The sequence below is a fragment of the Neovison vison genome, chromosome 11, assembly GCF_020171115.1.
Source record: "Neovison vison isolate M4711 chromosome 11, ASM_NN_V1, whole genome shotgun sequence".
NCBI lineage: Eukaryota > Metazoa > Chordata > Mammalia > Carnivora > Mustelidae > Neogale > Neogale vison.
The window spans coordinates 97331498-97354751 of record NC_058101.1 but is presented as its reverse complement, the minus strand read 5'-3'; the positions used below and the strand labels follow the sequence as shown (position 1 = coordinate 97354751).

Below are 23254 nucleotides of genomic sequence, written 5' to 3'. Positions count from 1 at the left end.
GTGGAATGTAAATGGCTAAAGTTTTGGAAATACTGAACGAATGTGTTTAATTAAGTGGATATTTTCTGAATCACTGTAGAAACTTGAACCTCACTGATCCTTGATTACACAGCTCAATTAATAATAACAATCTGTTAAATTTCATAATTACAGATGTACAAATAGTTGATAAAAAATGCTTTATCATTTTATTGTATCTTCAGTCCTCATGAATTGCCATAAAATGAAGGAATATAGAAGGTAACCAGTATTTTTTGAAACAAGAATCATAGAGAGGTTAGGGGATCTGGGTGGCTCAGTCATTTGAGCAACCAATTCTTGATTTCCACTCAGGTCTTGATCTCAGGGTCATGGGACAGGCCTGGGCTCTGCACTCAGCATGGAGCCTGCTTAGGATTCTCTCCCTCTCCCTTTGCCCTTTCCCCCAGCTTTCTCTCTCTGTCTAAAATAAATAAATCTAAAAAAATAATAATAATTGGAGAGAGGGTGAATCAACCCCAAATAAGCACTAGAGTTCTATTCTGCCTGTTTACCCCGATATCTTTGCAGGGCAGAGAGGGGTGGTGTGGGCTAAAGGGTGGGAGAGGAGGAGGGAACCATGAGCATCATCTAGGTCAAGGGTCATTAATGTATCATGAAGTATGCCAATGGTCTCTCTAAAAATGATCATATTAGTCATTTCTTTTAGGGAATCCATTCTAGGGAGGATATAATTCTTAATGGAGAAAATTCACAAAGATGTTTATTATAAAGGTATTTATGGTAACAACAAATTATAAGCATTCTAACAAAAGGGAAAGATCAAGCAAATTATAGTACAGTAGTCCCTCATTTATCCATGGTTTTGCACTGTCTCGGTTTCCCGCAGTCAACCACCACCAGAAGCAAATGATCTTTTCTGACGCTTCGTCACATGCCTGCATCGTTCACCTGACTTCATCTCCTCACACAGGCATTTTATCAGCTCATACCACCACAAGAGAAGAACGGTGAGTACAGTATAGGCATATCCCTTTTTATTGTGATTGCTTTATTGCACTTTACGGACACTGAGCTTTTTATAAACAAAAGGTTTACGGCAACCTTGCATGGGGCAAGTCTGCCAGTGCTATTTGTCCAAGAACATTTGCTCACTTCATGTCTCAACGTCACATTTTGGTAATTCTCTCAAATGCTTCCAACTTTGTTGTTATTGTTATGTGTGCTATGGTGATCTGTGATGAGTGATTACAACAACTTACGGAAGCTCAGATGATGATTAGCATTTCCTAGCAATAAAGTATTTTTTCATTAAGCTATGTACATTTTTTAGACATAATGCTATTCCACACTTAACAGACTAAAGCATAGTGTAAACGTAACTTTTATATGTACAGGGAAATCAAAAACATTTATTTGACTCACTTTATTGCAGTGTTCACTTTATGGTGGTAGTCTAGAACTGAACCCAAAATATCTTCAAAGTATGCCTGTACAGGAGTGCCCGGGTGGCTCAGTCTGTTAAACATGTGCCTTCGACTCAGGTTGTGATCCCAGGATCCTGGGATCGAGCCCTGCATTGAGCTCCCTGCTGGGCAGAGAGCCTGCTTCTCCTTCTTCTCCATACTTGTGTGTGCGTGTTCTCTCTCTCTCTCTTTCTCTTGCTATCTCTGTCTCTATCTCTGTCTCTCTCTCTCTCTCAAAAAAAGGTATGCCTGTACAATAAGGTATTTTGAGAGAGATACTACATTCACATATGTTTTATTACAGTATGTTGTTATTACTGTTTTATTATTATTGCTGTTAATCTCTTCCTGTGCCTAATTTATAAATACATACTTTATGTATGTATATATGGGAAAAAAATACGGTTTATATTGGGTTCAGTATGGCTTCAGACGTCCATGGTCTTGGAATGTATCCCCCAAGGATGGGGGGGGAGGGCTATGGTATATCTGTAAAACAAGGTGAAGAATAGTACCAGCATAGAAAATACTGAGTGAAAAACAGACTCAGGATCAATTAACTATTATACTTAGAACTACACAATTCATGTACAAAATATAGAAAGATATGAATTCACAAATATTCTAAAAGTTTGGTTGTTGTCTTACAGTGATAAAATAATTGTTCCTTTCCCTTTATCTATGTCTGTATATTTATTTTTATATTGACTTTTCATATTACTGTATAAAATAGTAATATATAATATATATAACATATATAACATAGTATATAACATATATTATATATATTATATGACATACTTGTATTTCTTTTTGACATAACTAATAGAATGTGTTAAATAAAACTATGCTGCTGCCTAGTTAAAAACAACTGTGTAGTCTTTGAAAGATAAATCTTCCCTTTCCTTTATTTGGCATACAGATAACTAGCTGTCTGAAAAAGAGAGGATTGAGTCTCAGTGCTAGAGAGAATGGGCATAGCAGAGTCAGAGAACATAGATGGACATACCCATTGAAACACTATTCTCAGTTGATTTTTCTTGCATTGATTGCTTCAGTCTCAACCATGGTTTTTACTGCAGTCAACTTATTCTTTTGAAGAAAGGAAAAAAGGAAGGAAAGGAGGCATGGAAAACTTACATGATATGCATGCTAATAATTTCCTAGTTTCTCATTCTTTTGGATTCCCATAAGCTGGAGTTGTACATTTATGTCTATATGTGTTATACTTAACATTCACTGTTGCCATATCTTTGCATAGACTCCTAGCACCCCTCAAAGTATATTGTGTCGTTGGCTTGCCCAGGAAACTTCGCTTAGAATCTTAACGTAGCATATCTAGTTACTGTGATACATTCCCCAAGAGTGCATTATAAGCACTAAAAAAATATGAAAAAATTTCAACAAAGTGCTTGTCTGTTCATAAGTGCTTTTCTTTTCTATAAAAAAGAAAGCGCTTTGGTCCTCATCACATGTCTTTTTATTTGACCACTTTTTCAGAAGAATTTAATTTCTGATTATAGTTTGGATGCTGCAGCTCATCATTTTCCAAGACAACTGTATCCCTACCTGGAAATTTGCTTCCCTAAATCCTGCCCTGTATTATTGTGAGGGATAATAAAATGTGAGTGAATAGCATCTCTTCCAAGATATTACTCAACCAGGTTTGATTCACATCTCCAAAAGTTGTAGGTTCTTTAATAAGAAACATTTGAAGCCTTTTGAGCCCAGATTCCCCCTGCCACCTCCCACCTCCCCTCTTCCCCAGTGGGCCAGAGAGGTGGGTGGAGGACACCAGGAACTAGGTAGAGCTTCTAAAGGCACAGCTTGCCAGGTAGCTAAGAAGCAGACGGAAATACACGGTCAATTCCAGGCTGCAGGCTCCAGCCTCTCAATGTTGATGAGGTAAAGCACTTCATCTTTGTAGCTCTCCTTCAGGACTTTTTTTTTTTTTTTAAAGATTTTGTTTATTTATTGACAGAGAGAGACACAGGGAGAGTGGGAATACAAGCAGGGGGCGTGGGAGAGGGGGGAGGCAGGCTTCCTGCAGAGCAGGGAGCCCAATGTGGGGCTCAATCCCAGGACTCAGGGATCATGACCTGAGCCAAAGGCAGATGCTTAATGACTGAGCCACCCAGACACCCCTCCTTCAGGACTTCTGGAAGCATATTCTTTAAGTATATATCCACTCGGTAAAATGACCTCTCATTACTTTACTCAAATCCAAAGGTGATTTTTAGACTTCATCTTTCTCTGTCTTTGCAATTTTGACACTGTTGACTTGTGTGAATTTTCTTTTTTGGTTTCCATATCACCGTGTATTTCTGACTTCTTTCCTACTTCTCTGGCTGCACTTCCTTTTTATATGCTCTTTCTCTGCCCACATCATATACTGCATTGTGCTCTCTGCCTCCTCTCTCTCTTGCGTGTTTACATTGGATGAATGCCTATTGCTACACTTGTACCAGTTTTCACTAAAGGTCCTGCGGTTCTTCTTCCAGAGTTCTGGACTCACATCCAGGTGTAAACTTCTATTAGTAAGTATCTGTACTCTACATCCCACAGGCATCTCACATCAAACATTTTCAACACTGGATTTATTTACCACCTTCAGGAATATTTTTTTATATTGATATCTGGCACTAAAAGCCATGTACTTGCTCAAGCTAAACACTTGGGGCTCTCCTAGATCCCTTATTTCTTAATCAATAATATCTAATCAATTTTGAAGTGACATTGATTCCATTTCTTAAATGTCTTTGGAAACTACCTGTATCTGCGTATTCCTGGTTTAGGCCCTCAAGATCACACAGTATATCCTGATCTCCTCAGCCTCTAGCCTTTGTCCTGTTGGACAAGATATTTCCAAGGGCCCAGAGCATTCTTCTACCACAGAACTTTTTTGCAGTAACCATTTTGGAAAACTATGTCTGTACCTTTTATCTCTGAATTCCTATTACCTAGCCCAATGCATGACACATTGTAGATACCCAATATGGATTTGCTATATAAGTAAAATTTCATGGATTCCTACTTCTCTGCCCTATTTCTTTTGTTTAAATGAGACTTACCACAACTTGAAGCTCTCTAGCTCACAAAGGACATAGTTTTTCTCCAGAATTAAATTTTTTTTAAAAATCCATCAACTCAACACTGAAGAATTACATCTGCTTTCCCACACACACATAATGATGTCTACTCAACTAGAGGCAGTAGAAGGTTGAGACATTTGACATTTGACAAGTTGTGAACCCTGCCAAATGTGTCTTCTAATTTGGTTTTTTTTTTTTAATCTGATAATAGCTCTTCTGTGTGAGATGACATACTTGTCAGACAAGATTTTCATCATCTGTGTCTATAGTAGCTATAGTGCATCCACCCTTCAAGGAGGTTCTGGCCCTACTTCAGTCTCTTCCATCCTGCTCTATCTGCATCATGCCTGTCCTAGACACAATATGAGGGACCTTTTCCTTAGATAAGGTGTGATAAAGGTGAATACACCACTGACGAAGTTTGGTTACTGGGATTCATCATTTGTGTTAGGTGGGATTAAAGAGGGAGGCAGAGAGGTGAGACTGTCTAGTTCTAAAGTAAGGCTGAAAGAAAAGCAGAAGATAATACATGCAAAAAGCATCCCTAAGTTAACCATAAGACTTGAGTGGAAAGGAAGTGCCACTAATATATGTACAGTGTCACAGTGTTTGGTTAAATCACTTCTGACTACACCTAGCTACCTCAATTGAGAGGCAAAAATCAGACTGCTCAGTAATTGTCAAGGAATACTTAGTTTAATTTTGAAAAATTACACTTTTAAATACTTTATTATAAATATGAAGATATATATATAATGAAATATTTATATAAACATATAAATATGCAAAGAAATAATGATATCAAAATGTTTATAATGCTTCTGTCTTAGTGGTACTTTGGGTAATTCTTATTTTCCTTTTTACCACATTTTTTTCTCCACATTTTAAAATAACATCATTTTGTGCTCATTATAATGAAATGTTTCAAAAAATCTAGATCTTCAGGGGCACCTGGGTCGCTCAGTGGGTTAAAGCCTCTGCCTTCAGCTCGGGTCATGATCCCAGGGTCCTGGGATCGAGGCCCGCATCAGGCTGTCTGCTCAGCGGGGAGCCTGCTTCCTTTCTTCTCTCTCTGCCTGCCTCTCTGCCTGCTTGTGATCTCCTTCTGTCAAATAAATAAATAAAATCCTAAAAAAAAAAAAAAAAAAAAGTTTGGATCTTTAAAAATACATCAGAGGTGGTGGCTTAGATGGTTAAAAATACATCAGAGACCACTATGGTACAATCTTCAAGATTTTCATGACTTAAATACTTCACGACGGAGTCTATTGGAAGACATCCAGTAGACTGGTAATACCTTTCACTTGCAAGCCAGAAGCTGCCATGTATGAAAAAGCAAGTTACAGTGAAAGAAAAGAAAAGCACTAATTATTATGCAGCATAGATTACAGAAGTCTTACAGTATCTCAACACGGTCTTTCCCCAGATCACAGTTGTCAAGGACAATCTTTTGACCACAGCTGCACATATACCATGTGTGAAAGTCTGAGGGAACATGAAGGAATTAGGGAGTTCCCCCTGGCCAAGTTTTCTCCAAAAGATATATCCCTTCAGGGAGGCAGGAAAAGAAAAGAGTGTGGTGGGGGGGACAAACCATAAGAGACTCTTAATGGTAGAGAACAAACAGGGTTGATGTAAGGCAGTGGGTCGGGGGATGGACTAGAAGAGCGATGGGTATGAAGGAGGGCACTTGTTATGATGAACACTGGGTATTGTATGTAAGTGGTGAATCACTGAATTCTATTCCTGAAACCAATACTGCACTGTATGTTAACTAACTAGAATTTAAATAAAAAATTGTAAGAAAAAATATATATATATCCCTTCAGGTCACCCTATCTGCTCCCATTCAGCTGTTCTGAATGCACAGCTCAACTAAGACCTGGCCTTTCATTTCACTTTCTCGGAAAGGTAGAGATCTTAGCTGAGACCTGTTTGGAGTTTAAAGTGGACATGTTGAGAATGTGACGCTTACTGGGTATCCAAGGGCAGATATCCAATAAACAGTTGGAAATATGCATCTGAAAATTTCAAGAGAGAAGCTTGGGACTCAGGAACATGAGTTTCCTCTATGCTCTTATCTAGATGTTTCAAGGAGCAGTCATGCAACAATGCCTATGACACAATACAGGAAATAAAGAGTAGAGATTATCCCTTATTCTGTTCATTCTCTTCTTAGAATGAAGTCCTCTGTGTTCGAAATTATTTTAAACTGGGAAGTTCTAAATTAGAAATGGATCAGAATCTATGAAAATCTATTTTGGGTGTTTTCATATGAAGCTTTTGAATTAACTCCTTTTCCTAATTATATAGCTACACATAGTCATTGTAGAAATTATGAAAAGAAGAGGAAAATAATTGAAAAGTATCACTGAGAGCCAAGACTCTTAATATTTTGGTGTAGTTTTTTCTGATTATGTTTCTGCCATTTTTAAAAATTATGGTGAGGTGCAGATAAAGTTTGCCATCATAATCATTTTAAGTGTACCGTAGAGTGGTGCTAATTTACAGTCACACTCTCGTGCCCCTTCACTCCCATCTATCCACAGAATTCTTTTCATCTTGCAAAACTGAAACTCTGTACCATCAAACCATAGTCTCTAATTCCCTCCCTTCACTCTACCCTTGCAAACACCATTCTACTGTCTGTCACTATGAATTTGATGACTCGAGGTACCCTCATGGAAGTAGCATCGTGCAATATTTGTCTTTTAGTAACTGGCTTATTTCACTTTGTATAATGTCCTCAAATAGCATGTGTCAAAATTTCCTTTTTAAGGCTGAATAATATTCCATTTATATATATACCACATTTTGTTTATTCATCTGTTGATGGGGGCATAAGTTCCTTCTGCCTTTCGGTTACTGTAAGTAGTGCTGTTATGAACATGGGATTCATATGTCCCTGAAAGTTCCTGCTTCGGGTTATTTTGAACATGTTCTCAGAAGTGGGATTCCTGGATCATATGATAATTCTATTTTTAATTTTTCTGGAAATACCATGTCTTCCATAGCAGTTATACCATTTTCTGTTCCCACCAACAGTGTGCTAAGATTCCAATTTTCCATATCCTGGCCAATACGTTCTTTCTTTCTTTCTTTCTTTCTTTCTTTCTTTCTCTTTCTTTATTTCTTTCTGTCATGTAGCCATCCCTGTGGGTGTGAAGTGGTTTCTCATCATGATTTTTTATTTGCATTCCCTATTAGTGATAATGAGCATCTTTTCATGTGCTTATTGACCATTTGTATATCTTCTTTCAAGAAATGTCTATTCAAGCCCTTTGCTATTGATTAAATTAGGTTGTTTGTATTTTTACTGTTGAGTGGTATGAATTCTTCATATATTCTGGATATTAACTCTTTATCAGGTATATGATTGGCAAATATTTTTCTATTCCATGGGTTTCCTTTTCACTCTGTTTAAAATGACCTTTGATGCACAGAAGTTTTTAAAATTTTGTGTAGTTCAATTTATTTGGGGTTTTGTTTGTTTGTTTGTTTCTTATCTGTGCTTTTGAGATCATACCAAGAAATCACTACAAAATTCAGTATCATAAGGATTTTCCTCTTTTTTTTTCCTAAGGCTTTTATAGTTTTAGGCTCTATGTAATTAAGTTTTTTTTTTAAGATTTTTATTTATTTATTTGACAGAGATCACAAGTAGGCAGAGAGAGGAGGGGAAGCAGGCTCCCTGCTGAGCAGAGAGCCTGATATGAGACTCGATCCCAGCACCCTGGGATCATGACCTGAGCCAAAGGCAGAGGCTTTAACCCACTGAACCACCCAGGTGCCCCGAGTTGGTTTTTTAAATGGTGTAAGGTAAGGGTCCAACTTTATTCTTTTGCACATGCATATCCAGTTTTTCCAATGCCATTTATTGAAAAGATTGTTCTTTCCCCCATTGAATGGTCTTGACATCCTTTTCAAATCATTTGACCATGTAATGAAGGTTTATTTCTGGGCTATCTCTGCTATTTCATTGGTCTGGGTATCTGTCTTTATGCCAGTACGACACTGTTTTGATACGTGTAGCTTTGTAGAAAGTTTTAGAATTAGGAAGTGAGAGATCTCCAACATTGTTCTTCTTTTTCAACATTGTTTTGGCTATTTGGCTATTCAGCATTTTTTGAGATTTTATATGAATTTTAGGATGGATTTTTTTCTATCTCTGGAAAAAACTTTATTGATCTTCATTGACTTTTTTTTAAACATAACAGCTATCACACTGTGTGGGCAATGTTATATTCTGCTTTTCTTCCTTCACATTTTATTTATCTTATTATTAAAAATAAACATTACTTCTTAGGGCACCTAAATGGCTTAGTTAAGTGATCGACTCTTGATTCCAGCTCAGGTCCCGATCTCAGGGCTGTGAGATCAAGGCTAGCATCTGGGCCTGCAAAGGATGTGGCGCCTGCTTAAGATTCTCTTTCTCCTTCTCCCTCTGCCCCTCCCCCCTCTTGAAAAAAATAAAAAATAAATAAAAATAAATAACCATAACTTTTTAAAATTTAAATACTTTGTAAACATACTTTACAATGATTACATAAAGGAAAATGTACAAATGAAAGTATAACTGAAAGATTAGAAAAATTTATACCTCAAATTATGTGACTTGTATATGCATTAGATACTATAAACATAGAAGAGGGAAAAATTTGATTCAACATTGTAATTCTTATATTATTTTTGACCAACTACAATTCTGGGATTCATTTATTTACTTAGCAAACTTTACTGAGTCTTTATAGTTTTTCAAGCCCTGGAAACCTAGACATAAATTCGGTCTTCACCCTCAGCGGAAGGGAACAAATACTAAAATTTTGTGAAAATCTAGTACGTGTCATGAGTTTTCACTTTCTGTTTTAGTGTTTGCCTTAATCTAATGGGGGAAGTGGTATTAATCCTGTTTAGAGATGGGGAAAATAATGTTCATTTCAGAAAGGCTGAAGCCACCCATCGGAGGTGACACAGAGTAAGTGGCAGGGCTGGGACACAGCTCAGGGCTAACTGCTTCCAAAGCTCATGCCCTTTTCCCTCTCCCTGGTTGCCGTTAGGCACTTACAACCTTGAACAAGAGAAAATACATACAGCAAAATGTAACATGACCAGAACGCTGTTATAGCTATTAATTGTGCTGGAAGGGAGTCAACAAGGGCTTTAGAGAAATAGCATTATAATTTAAGACTTCAAACCTGAGAGTTTCATTAGCTACAATGGGGAGAGCAGCATTCACTGATCCATCCATTCACAAACCTGCACTGAGCTTCTACTGTGTGCTAGTCCCACAGGTAGCTCCAGCTGTGCCCCCAAGACTTGAAAGAGAATGAGTGTGACACTGACCACCCTCAGGAGTCAGTCTCTTGGGAGACGAGTAGGTAACTGGCAAATGACAGAGCCTTGTGAACAGTTCTGCCACAGAGTCAAATACAGAGTGCTGGGGGCCACGCTTCCGGGGTACTCAGGCCAGAAGCTATGCTGTGTTGCAGCTGTGCTAGGCACGGCAGACTGGATTCTCCATGCCAAGTTCAGATGCTTGCACTTGATTTGATAGGCAACATCAAGTCAGCAGATATTTTTAAGCAGGGGAGTGACAAGGTTAATTATGATTTTAAAAAGCTATCTGACAGCATGTGAAGTACAGAGTGTAGAAACATGGGAAGAGACAGGTGGCAGGACAACCCGTCTGGAGGCTAACGGTGCCAACTAGAGATGGAGAGGACCCCGTCCAGATAACAATAGAAGAGACTAGGAGAGTAGAGACCATATTTATAAGAAGATGGCAGAATTCATGGACTGTAGGATGTATCGCGAGAATCAAGAGAACAGCATATACAAAAGCTTCAGTTCATATATATGTTCAGAACCACTGCATTGTTTACAAGTGAAGGACTCATTCAGCATTTTATAAATAAGTAATGAATTCTCTTTGTAAGAGATTGTACTGATAATTATCAGAACTCATCTTAAATATTTAGTCATTCTAAAACACTAATAGTTTAATATTTGTTTTTTTCTCCCAAGCAGTTTACACATAGCCTGCAACGCAATTTACACTGTTAACATTCTGTTAGCAAACTCTTCCTACATGGATAATATAACTGAAATTTTTATCGCTGTTATATTGAAACATAGATTTTGAGAAAATGGATTCGAGAATCTTTTTCTATAATAAAATTCAAAAGATTAATGGACTTTTTTCTGAAATACGGTTCAGAAAAGGTCAGAAATGGTCAGGTAAGTAATATGCAACACTATTTTAATGTTTCACAAAAGTTTTTCATTGTCTTGGTCATTACTAAGTCTTGTAATTTATTTGGTTCTTTTTCGTTTTGTAGAGCCACATTTGTTTTCATTAATAAGCAAAGATAAACATCCGGTTAAAAGTGGAATCTCTTGCGCCTGTGCTGTTATGTGTGACCAGAAGAGGGCGGCAGTGAGGCACTACAAAGAACGAACAGGCCCTTAAATTGCAGAGGCAGTTATGCCCATCCTGTAAATGACCTAAACATCCGTTTGGGCTGACATCTTAATTAACTGATTTATTTTCTGAGCCAGAGACTATGACATAAATATTGTCACAGAATTTTCAGAACATCAGATGATGTCCTTATAATGCAACAGAGTAGTAGTTTTGTGGAAATTTCTGTTAAGATTGATGACTATTAACGCTGAGGCATATTCTGAAAATTTTACATCAGAAGGGAAAAGATTAGAGGATGGATTAAAAGTAAACATGTTATTTCTTGTTCAAGAGCATAGGCAGAGAATTTAATAGTTTACAAAGACAATAAAAGGAATCTTATTGAACATTGCAGATACTCCTGAAATAAAAAGAAATATTTCCAATTTATCAAATATATGGTAAGCAAGGCATAGGATTAAGCAACTAAGAGATTCAGTAAATAGCTCCTCTTACAATCAATTACTGAAAACAAATATATTTTGAGTACCTCATATGTGCCAGGAATTACTCCAGGCTATAAAAGGGAATAAAACACATAGGCCCTGCCCTATTGCAGCATATATTATAGTGGGGAAGAAAAACATTAAGCAAAACCACAATTAATTCCTAGTTTTACAACTGAGGAAAAAAAATGAAAACCAAGCTACCACAGGGTCCCAAGTAAACTAGTTTACTTTCATTCTCAAAATTGGAAATTAAATAAAATTTAAAATAGGACTTAAGAACAACTCACTTGAAGTTCCTAATACCAATTTTTATTATGTATTTCCCTTAACAATAAATAAAGGGGGTAAGGAGGAATTTACATATTGATAAAAATATCATTGCGTAAGAGTTTTTGGGTAGTTGATATACGGCAATAAAACACTGTCAATTAAGTGTCATAAAATGCCGTGAGCCTTCTCTGGTGGCCTGAATTTGATTAAACACCATGTCAGTCATCAGGTTGGCTCCAACTGCAACTGATAATCTGTCCTCACTTGATCCGCTCTAAATCCTAGGTCCCAAACCTGGAGAACATTTATTCAAATAGAATCCCCTACCTCCTCTTTTTCATTCATCTTCATTGGCATCTCTGACATCCCAGATTTCCAGTTTTCCCAGGCTATGAGCCCACTTGCAGGCCTTCCAGCCTTTCTCTGAGCAGGGACCCATTGGCTCAAAAGGTTATCGATATTTTTAAACGCACTTTCGACTTTTTTTATGTTCCTTCCCTCCATGGTATACCCTTTCCAGATGTGGGTTGACTGAGACAGCCAGCCCCTCAGCTGACTCTGATGGGAGCCATTACTGATGAACCATGGCTGGGCCCTCACTGATTCTTTTATTCATCCTTAATTGATTGTCTTTCTAATTCTGTACAGTCCCTTTTTCAACCCAGGATCCCCCTTTTCAAGCTAAACTCACTCCTCCCGCCCTACTTCGCAGATCTCCATCTGTCTGACTTAGGATATTGGGTTATCTACATTTAACTCTCAAATTTTCTTCTTCCCTTCTGCCTCACAGAGACAATGTTCTCCCTCTGACCTCTTAAACCAACCCCTTTTTAACTTGTCTTGTGATTTTTCTCATTCATATTCCCTCTTTCATCTTTTTTTCTTTTCTTTCTCTCTCTGTTCCTCTTTCTTTCTTTCTTTCTTTCTTCCCTTTTCTCTCCTTTTTTTTTTTTTTTTTTTTTTTGCCTTCTGACACCTTCTTGGCCTACACACATGTTCAAATCTAATGATTCTTATGAGATATTCATTTCTCCTGAGACCGTATTCCATCTTTCTCCTTCCCTTAACAGCAGTGCTTCTCAAAGTAGGAGTCTATATTTATCCCTTTCACTTCCTTGTTTGACACTTGAGCATCCATTTCTTCTGGTCTTCCCTCTTCTGAAGTGTCTATTTATGTGATCAACGAGAACTTTCCCATCACTTGATCTAGTTACCTCTTCTTAGTGGCTACTCTGGGTCTTCCTGTGGAACTTGCTGCCCATTGTCATGTCTCCACTGTTCTTTGTTCTCACATTTCTAGCTGTTTCTTTGGAGGCCGTTATATCACTATCTGGCTCCTGGGTAGAGGCATTCTCTAAAAGGCCACGTCTTCTTCAGATTCTACCTTTGCTTCTTTTAATCTAATGTAATGACTTCTATTATTGCCAAACCCTTCCCTTGTGGATGCACCCCAAATTCCTCTTCAGTCCTAATCTTTCTCCTTAGTTTGACTCACATTTCCCACCTCTTACAGAGAGCTTCATTTCTCTACAGGATTCATGGGTACATCAAACAGACTGATCTGAACTCATCATCTCTCAGTAGTGCTCCATGCACCCTAGACTACCTACCAGCTGATTCTGATCATGATCTGTGAGGCCCTTTCTCTTGCTCTTTGCTTCCCACCCCACCCCATCCATCTGAAATGCATCTCTTTGTACCACTCTCCTTTTCCCCAGACCCTGCCTCTCCCATTTTCTCCATTTGTTGGAGTCCTAGCCATTCTTCAGTTTAGTTCATATCTGGCCTTCTTAACAAACACTAGCTTAGGGACACCTGGGTGGCTCAGTGGGTTAAGTCTCTGCCTTCAGCTCAGGTCATGATCCCAGGGTCCTGGGATCGAGCCCTCCATTGGGCTCTCTGCTCAGCAGGGAGCCTGCTTCCCCCTCTCTTTCTGCCTCTCTGCCTACTTGTGATCTTTGTCTGTCAAATAAATAAATAAAATCTTTTAAAACAAACAAACAAACAAACAAAACACTAGCTTAACTGACTCTCCCTGTCCCCATTTTTCATCCATTCTTTGCTTGGACGTCAGCTATACCTGATCCCCGTCACTCTTATATTTGAAATACACATTTGTGTTTGTCATCTCTATTAAGCCCTGAGGCCTGAAACTGTTGAAACTATGTCTTATTGATCTTTATATCCCCTGTAGGACCTGACACATAGGAGAAGTCCTAGAAATTTCGGTTAATCTGCATTGTTGGAAGGCAAGTTTCACAAACCTTAATTTTTCCCAAGATTTTATTTATTTATTTGACAGAGATATAGAGAACACAAGTAGGCAGAATGGCAGGCAGAGGGAGAGGGAGAAACAGGCTCTCCTCTGAGCAGGGCACTTGACATGAGGCTTGATCCCAGGACCCCAAGATCGTGACCTGAGCTGGAGGCAGATGTTTAAATGACTGAGCCACCCAGGTACCCCACAAACCTTAATTTTTTTTTTTAAGAATTGTGAAGAACACGATATTTTTAATATGCAGGCTACACATTTGGGAAACTATAGGAAGTTAAAAAAAGCAAATTTACATCAAATATGGTTGACATTCTTGTCTCTGTCCTACTTCAGTTAAGGCAGATTTTTAGAGCATTACATAAAATTTCACTTTGTAAGGGAGTTTTTTTAGAAGTGAAGAAATTCCTGGAAATTAAGATTAAGTTTCAAGCTCTGGGATTTTATTTAACTATCTTTAAAGTTAAAAAATTGACCTGCTACTGTTTCATGATACTGACAAAAGACATGAGACTCTTGGGTCAAAGACAGAGGATGTTATTATTCAAGAGCACAGCAAGAAGCATGAGCATCATGTAGACATCAGTTTCTCATGTCCTCCAAGTCTCCAAGGAGTGACACTGAGCAGTCTAGGTAAATGTGGGTAGGTTTGTGTTGCAGCCAATGAACATGGATCTTGAGGAAGCTACTGCTTTTATAACAAACCTGTTCTTGTTCCACAGGGAGACATTACCTCATCCCTCAAGGTAGCTACAAATACAAACTTGATTAACTGCCCAGGAGAGGAGGAATTTGGTGGGTATTCTTGACAAACTCAGCAAGAACTTGTAGTGATGCCCACAGACCATGGTGGAAGGCCTCTCCCAAAAACATTCTGTAAGAATAAGACTTTTGGTTATCTTAGTGCATCAGAGGGACTTAATAAATATTTGTTGAATCAAATTAATTAATTAGTGAGAAGAAGCGAAACCACAGAGGAATTTAAAAAGTCAAAAAGAGTGAATCCCTAAGGGAACAGTTCTAGATTTCAGATCTGATTAGGAGGAAAAGTCAGAAAGAGGAATGAGAACTAAGACCACATGACTTTATAACAAATAAAATTTCTAAAAACTTTACATCATGGGAAGTGGGAAGGACTCATGTACAAAGCAATCAGATTAAGTCCCAACAACCTAAGACAATTCCTGTAGCTTGCTATTAGTATTACAGTAACTACAGTCATTTGTATCTGCAGTGTCTTGCCACACACTAAACTTCATTAAAAGTTTAGATACTGGGGCACTTGGGTGGCTCAGTGGGTTAAGGCCTCTGCCTTCGGCTCGGGTCATGATCTCAGTGTCCTGGGATCGAGCCCCACATCGGGCTCTCTGCTCAGCAGGGAGCCTGCTTCCTCCTCTCTCTCTCTCTGCCTGCCTCTCTGCCTACTTGTGATCTCTCTCCGTCAAATAAATAAATAAAATCTTTAAAAAAAAAAAGTTTAGATACTATGCTCATTTAGGAAATGTTAGCACACATTTCTTAAAATGGTGAATTGAAATACAAATCAAAGTAGATTACGCTAATGAATTTGATCAGAATTAAATACTCGCTTCGAAAGTTGCAGAGAAACAAATGAAATATCTTAAAACCCCATGATTCTTTTTTTAATTGAAGAATAATTAACATACAACATTATATTAGTTTCAGGTATACAAGGTATTGATTCAATAATTCTACATATTCCTTAGTGCTTGCCACAATATGTGTAGCTACCATCTGTCACCATACCAAGTGATTACAGTATTATTGACTGAATTCCCTATACTGTATTTTCATCTCTATGACTCATTTATTTTATAGCTGGAAGTTTGTACCTCTTAATTCCATTTATCTATTTTTCCCACCCCCCCATCCACCCATTGCCCTCTGGAAACCACCACTTTTTCCTCTGTATTTAAGAGTTTGATTTTATTTGTTTTGTTTTTTTCTGGATTGCACATATAAGTGAAATCATTGGGCATTTGTCTTTTTCTATCTGACTTTTTCTCTTAGCATAATACCTACCCGGTCCATCTTTTGTTGCAAATGGCAAGATCTCATTCTTTTTTATGGCTGAGTAATATTCTGTTACATATACCACAACTTCTTTATCCATTCATCTATCAGTGGACACTTGGGTTGCTTCCATATCTTGGCTATTGTAAATATCACTGCCAGTAGACACAGGAGTACATATATCTTTATGCATTAGTGTTTTCATTTTCTTTGGGTAAATACCCAGTAGTGAATTATTAGATCATATGGTATTTCAATTTTTTTTTTAAAGATTTTGCTTATTTGACAGAGTGAGAAATCGTAAGCAGGCAGAGAGGCAGGCAGAAAGAGTGGGGGAAGCAGGCTCCCAGCTGAGCAGAGAGCCTGATGTGGGGCTTGATCCCAGGACCCTGAGACCATGACCTGAGCCGAAGGCAGAGGCTTAACCCACTGAGCCACCCAGGTGCCCCTCAATTTTAATTTTTGAAAAACTGCCATATGTTTTCCACAGTAGTAGCACCAATTTACATTCCCACCGACAAAGCATCCCTTTTCTCCACATCTTCATCAATACTTGTTATTTCTTGTCTTTTTTTTTTTAAAGATTTTATTTATTTATTTGAGAGAGAGAGACAGTGAGAGAGAGCATGAGCGAGGAGAAGGTCAGAGAGTGAAGCAGACTCCCCATGGAGCTGGGAGCCCGATGTGGGACTCGATCCCGGGACTCCAGGATCACGCCCTGAGCCGAAGGCAGTCGTCCAACCAACTGCGCCACCCAGGCGTCCCTATTTCTTGTCTTTTTGATCCTAGCCATTCTGACTGGTATGAGGTGGTATCTCATTGTGGTTTGATTTGCATTTTCCTGATGATTAATGATGCTGAGCATCTTTTCGTGTGTCTTGGCCATCTGGATGTCTTCTTTGGAAAAATGTCTATTTAGGATCTCTTCCCATTTTTTAACTGAATTGTTTGTGGGGTTTTTTTTTTTTTTTTTTGGTATTGAGTTGTATAAGTTCTTTATATATTTTGGATATTTACCCCTTACCAGATATATCATTTGCAAATATCTTCTCCCATTCACTAGGTTGCGTTGTACTAAAATTTTGTCTTTGAGCTAAGGATGTTGAGATCTAGTTAGTTTCTGTTGAGGATTTCAATCAGGAGGTCATGTAAAGCCATGGTAAGTGGATCAAATAAGGATGACCTATAGAGAAGAATAGAACAGACCTTGTATGTTCTGTTTGCTTCTATACTCTTACAACCTGGTGTGGTATCTGATACATAGTAGGCTCCCAGTAAGTCTTGCTGGAATGAATAAAACAGACTCTGGAGGGGGAGAGAAAGAGAGAGAGAGGGAGAGAGATTACTTTTGCTCCCAACAGTTTTCCATTCCTGACTATAATCCCTCAAGAGGACTATCTGCATTTCCTGTCCTTATGTCCACGAGAGATCCCTGTGTCTATCCAATAAATTCCCCTTTCTGCTAAAGTTAGTTTGGGCATGTTATATTCCTTGCCGTTAAATTAAACCTAAGAATCTCTGAATATAAGATGTTATATTAGATTTTTATTAGATTTATATTAGATTTTTAGAATATTAGATTTTAAAGTCTTCTCATCCCCAGGGAGCTGTGGTTCGCCCATGCACATCAGAAATCTTGATGACTTGTCCAGAAATCACTAAATTCCAGAAGTAATCATGCCTTTGCTTTGCTTAAGTGTACCTCACATTTTTGGGACAAAGAAAAGAATAGAAACTCAAATTCACCTGAAAATAGAGGATTACCTCTAAAAATAGAGCTTGACGATCTTTCTTAAAAACGCAACTTCTCATGGCACCTGGCTGGGTCATTCAGAGAGGCATGTGTCTCCTAATCTTGGGATCATGGGTTTGAGCCCCATGTTGGCTGTAGAGGTTACTAAAAAAGATTTTTTTAAAACATTAAAAAAAAAAAAGTAACCTCTGAAGAAAAACTCCAGAAACTTCAACTTGAGGATCCTTTTGTAAAAAGGGCCAGGACTTAGGCATTATTGATTGAATGTGACTTTAAGGTCCACAGGGAAGATTAGGCATGACCTGGAGACACCTGCCAACCTAAGTTCCGGGAGAAGGAGTAGCAGGTCACAGCTTCACCTCAACTTCTGGAATTCTGTTGGACTAAACTTGGTGATGCAGGAGACTTCTTTACAGCTTCTGGTTGTACTCTTAATTATTGTGTAGCACGTGGAGAAGAAAAGTTATTCTTTCCCACTCACTGAAGTAGCAGGGAGAAAATGCCTATTTGGGAGGGCACATATAAACCTCTAAAGTGGGAGGGAGGTAGTTGAAAAAAGCCATTCATTCTCAGTTTGAAAAATAGAAAAATAAAATACCTGGAGGCAGGGGCGCCTGGGTGGCTCAGTTGTTTAAGCATCTGCTTTTGGCTCAGATCATGATTCCAGTGTCCTGGGATGGAGGCCAGCATCTGGCTCCCTGCTCAGTGGGGAGTCTGCGCTTCCCTCTCCCTCCGCCCTTCCTCCTGCTGGTGTGCGCTCTCTCTCTCTCTGTGTCAGATAAATAAATAAAATCTTTAAAAAAAAATACTTGGAGGTAGTTTGGTGGGTTTGCCAAGAACATTGGAAGTGAGACAGATCTCCAAAATCATTTATCCAACTTACTAGCTTAGCTCTATGCCCTGGGTTAAGCTGTCCAAATGCTTATAACTTCAGATTTCCCATGTACAAGATGAGAATAGTAATTCCTATATTTGCTATAAATATTAAGTTAGATAATGTCTGTAAGTTTCTTGGCCAATGGTACCAAGCTAAGTGCTCAGTGTACGGTAGGGATGATTAGGATTGCTATTGCTTAGTAATTCAAGCATTAGTGAAGAGTGTGTTGCTTTTTTGTTGAACAAAAGGGAGATTGATATTTTTGAAGCTGAAGAAAGAAACATGGCACTAAAACATATGATTAATAGCTCTTCGCTATTGTTTTTGTAACATAAATCTCTACATGATAGAGAAATGGAAAAGAGACGAGTAAACATCTTAACAAGATGGTAGATGTACAGTAAACAACCCTTGATTTTGGTATCAATCAACAGTTAGAAGTATAAACTTCCTTTAAAAAAGGAAGAAGGAGGAGAAGAAGAAAGTCCCTAAATAGGAGGCACGTGTGAATTCTCACATGCAATCTTCTGACCTTAAAAGCAGTTGCGAACTCTATGACCTGTAGATGGCGAACTTGGATAGGGTGAATACTAAAGAATGACTACCTAGAGAAGAAAGCAATGGTTTTTGTTTTGTTAAAGGAAGGCCTAAGTAAAATTGATACATTAATAAAGGCTGCACACTACACCAAGCCAAGAGAATTCTTTGCTGACACATTCTGTTCCTTCTTCTAAATGGACTGTCCATCTATTTGTCCAAGTGAGTCTATCATCAATCATATGTGCTGTTGAGGGACAAGACTGTTAGTTTCTGAAAGAAATGTTTTGGTTCAGCATTCACACTGGCTACTAGTCACTGATACAAGAGAACAGAGTATCATGTAGGGGACATAAATAGATTTCTTAAAGTCTCTTGAGGAATACAGAAATGTTACCCTCTCAGAATATCCATATGTAACATTTTAATTATCTGAACTCATTGTACATGTCCAAAGTATCCACATCTTTTGATCTATATGAATAATTATATCCTCCCTTGCTTCTTTATTGCCACTCTTGAGCATTTGTTCTGTACACTTCCCAAGGCAATCCTTTAGGGACCAATTACCATCCTTTATTGACATCATCTCACTGGCTGATGGAGATTTCTATGGAGTACCACACTGGGCATTCAGGAGTCCTAAGGGAGCTTTGTAGTACTTTACATATCTATGTGCCCTGCTTGAGAAACATATTTTCTTACTTAAAATTCTACCCTGGGGTACTAGTTTTATCATATTTACTAGTTTTACCAGATCACAACTACATATAATATGTGAATTTGTGGGAAAATTCATGTGACTTTCCAAAACTGTGGTTACTCATGCAGTGGCTTGAGATGTTTTGTTCGTTCTTTCAGTTGTGTAAAAGCCTAGTAACTCACCCAACATGATAGATTGATGACCTTTTGCCACCTTATAAAAGGATCACTGTCCCCAAAGTGCCTCTCAGCTTGTGGGTCAGGTGAAGGTGAAGGGACATCTTTAGACTTCTGTGGTGCCTCTGTCCTGTCATTTATCATAAGGTTGAAATTATTGGTCACACATTGGCCTCCCCACAATTGTGTACTTCTGAACTCCATAATCTATACCATATTCATCTATACCATATTATTAAGCAGACTGTGTCAGGCACATAGTAGGTACTTATGAAAATGTTGAATGGATTAAAGAATAAGTATATGGCTTTGGAAGAACAAGAGAAGGCAGGATAGAAGAAAGATCAATTTAGGGGAAAAAAAGAGGAAAACAAGCCTACCATCCATGAGGAATTGTACCTATGATAGACAAATATTATTCCAAAAGTATAGAAAAAAAGAGAGAACAGCAGTAGATTATGTCCATCCCAATACATTTATTTTTACTAACCAAACTCTCAAGAGGTTGATTTATAAACTAACATGCTATTTTACCATCTCTGGGAGAGAAACCATCCCTTTAGAGATTACAGTGTTTGTGTCGAGCTTACATAATCCCTTACCCAATCCCATCTACTTAACATCTGCGTTCATTTCAAAATAAAGAAAGTTCTTAACTTTTAGGATGGGACTGTTCTGGTTTTCCAGTAGCTTCTGAAAGCTTCTAAAAAGTTGCAGGTGCTCTAAGATATGGTAGAAAGAGAAGTTATCAGGAAGTTTAGAACTTGTAAGATCTTATCTAAGAGTAGATTTGGATTTAAAGGTCCACTGGTGAAAGCCATCTCCTGGAAGGTGGGAGCAAAGAACAAACAGAAACAGGTTCTGAAAGACAGTGGAAATAAGAGGAGCCACACATTATCCCAAAATGTTACCATGGAGTTTACCATGGGGCATCTCACAGGAAATAACAGGGATGGCGTAGGACATGAGGACCATACATGGTGATGGAGAGTGTAGGACAGTCATGCCTGCACATGGTGAGCACTCAGTAAATGCTGACTGAATGAGTGGGCCATTGTGGGCCTGAACTGCTGCTCTGGGAAGTCTCGAATTGCTTTGTGAATGGCAGGGTTTGTTTATTTATTTACTTATGTATTTACTTAGGTACATCTAAAAAGGAATTGAAGTGATGTGCACTATTCAAATGTACATAAACCAGAGTAGAAAAAGTTAAAGCAGAAACCATTTAAAAGAAAGGTTTCAAAGCAATGTGCTGAAAACCTGATGCTAAAGAATCATGACAATGGAGCTAATTGGAAACTCTGAGCTTCCTGGCAACTAGTTCAAGAAAGAAACATGCTGGATTATACAGTCTCATCAGCCAGTAAAAGGAAGTTTGTAGAATTATCTGGAAATGGAGACTTATTCTTGGAGCTTAATTCTACAAAGAGTTTATTGCATGGACGCTTAAATGAGGAAAGAAGACATTTAATAATGTTTTGCAAAAGCTACATACATGTAATTCATAGACAAAGCTCTAAAGGTAACCATCAACAATATACCAAACAACATAGTAGATGACAAGGAGAGGGGGAGAAGGGGTTAATGTATGCACACATACAACTACCACTCAAGCAAGAAAATACAAATATTGACTACAGTCCCCATGTTTGCAACTAATTGTGAGGCACTATCTATAACTTCCTTAATGCCTACGCTCAGTAAGGAGGAGGAGGGTAGTATGGAAGGTTCTTCTTCTACTTCCCTGCACTTTCTGGACCTGTGTAATCTGCGCTTGGGTGAAACAACACCATATATTGGTTATTGATTTAAAGCATATACCATTTTCTCTAGACCAGGACCCCCACCTCATAAGATGTCCTCCAGCTGGCTTTGTAACTGAGTCTTCAATAGACTATTGCTTTGCTCTAAAAGCCCAGCTGCTCCTGGGTTATGATAAGACCAGTGAATCCTGTGGGAAATGGCCTATACCATCCTGACCACAAACCATGTTACATGGATTACCATTGATGAATTAAGCCTTTAGTGAGTCCACAGAAGACATTGCTAATAGAAGCATAGCAGGAAAGTCAAATCTATATCCAGAACAAATACCCATTCTAGTGAGAAAAATTGCTACCAAGTCCATAGTGAAAGGGGTTCAGTATAATCAGTAACTAGGCGGCTGACCATGCCACCCACATCACACACATTTGGAACTGTCTGCAGGGCTCAGCGTAGGTCTCTGCTCCTGGTAAGCATTCAGTGGTGGTGGTGGCCAGGTCTGCCTTGTGAGGGGAAGTTCATGAGACTGAACCCATGAATAACTTCCCTCTCTGTCACCATGGCCACTCTGTTCCCAAACCCATTGAGTAATACTCATGAGGCTGGGGAAAGAGGACAGCTGACATTTGCAGTCCTGGCCTTCTTGCCCATCTGCTTCTGGAAAGTCTTCTCTGTCCATTGGTGAGCTTTCACATGAGGCACAAGCATTCTCACACCATCAACCTATTTTGAGAGGTCCATGAGCATACCTCTGGCCTAGACCTTCTTGTAGTCCAATTATTCTTCCTTTCAACTTCCTCATCAAACCAAACCTTTAGGTTCTATGTACAAATCTTCATTCTGATGATCTTCCCTTCTAGATAAAGTATGCTGTTTGATCTGCTTCTCAAAGTTCTGCTTATTATAAACATTTATCTTCTACTTGTCATTTGTGACCAACAGTGTGAAGAGCTCTAGTGCTATTATCAATTTATTTATGGCTGATTCCAGTGTATTATATGCATAATCATTACTAGCTCAATCTCGAATCTTTCTTCCCTCCCTATAGGGAAATCCCTTAAGGCTAAGTTAATAGGTGTAGGGAGAGATGGCATATAGGAGGATGAGGTGCCATGAGAGTTGGAGTCATTTGCTCGTGAAACTTTCTTGTGCTTTTAGAACTTTCTTGAGTCTGCTCTTGTATATGCCATTGCAAGTTGAGGATGGAGAGCTGCTCCTCACCTCCAATTTTGAGAACAGGTCAATCAAATAGCATCTAATTTGGAAGACAGCTCAGATCTCAAAACTAGTTCATTTCCCATGGCCAGATATTCAGTCTTCACCAGAATCCAACAACGAAAATCAGGAGATGTTTCCCAAGGAAAATAGTTACTTGTCAGAGAAACATGGCTTTGCTTTCAATTATGTGGCAGTGTTATG

The 23254-nt window shown here is 38.5% G+C and overlaps 1 protein-coding gene across 2 annotated transcripts in view; it reads left to right on the top strand.

Annotated features, from left to right (window-relative positions):
* ALPK1 (alpha kinase 1) overlaps positions 1-23254 on the top strand; it is a 119042-nt gene that overhangs the window by 3389 nt on the left and 92399 nt on the right. For both annotated transcript variants that reach the window (XM_044224231.1, XM_044224229.1), the window contains exon 2: positions 869-989. The gene's annotated coding sequence lies outside the window, so the exon portion shown is untranslated. The remainder of the gene's footprint in view (positions 1-868; positions 990-23254) is intronic.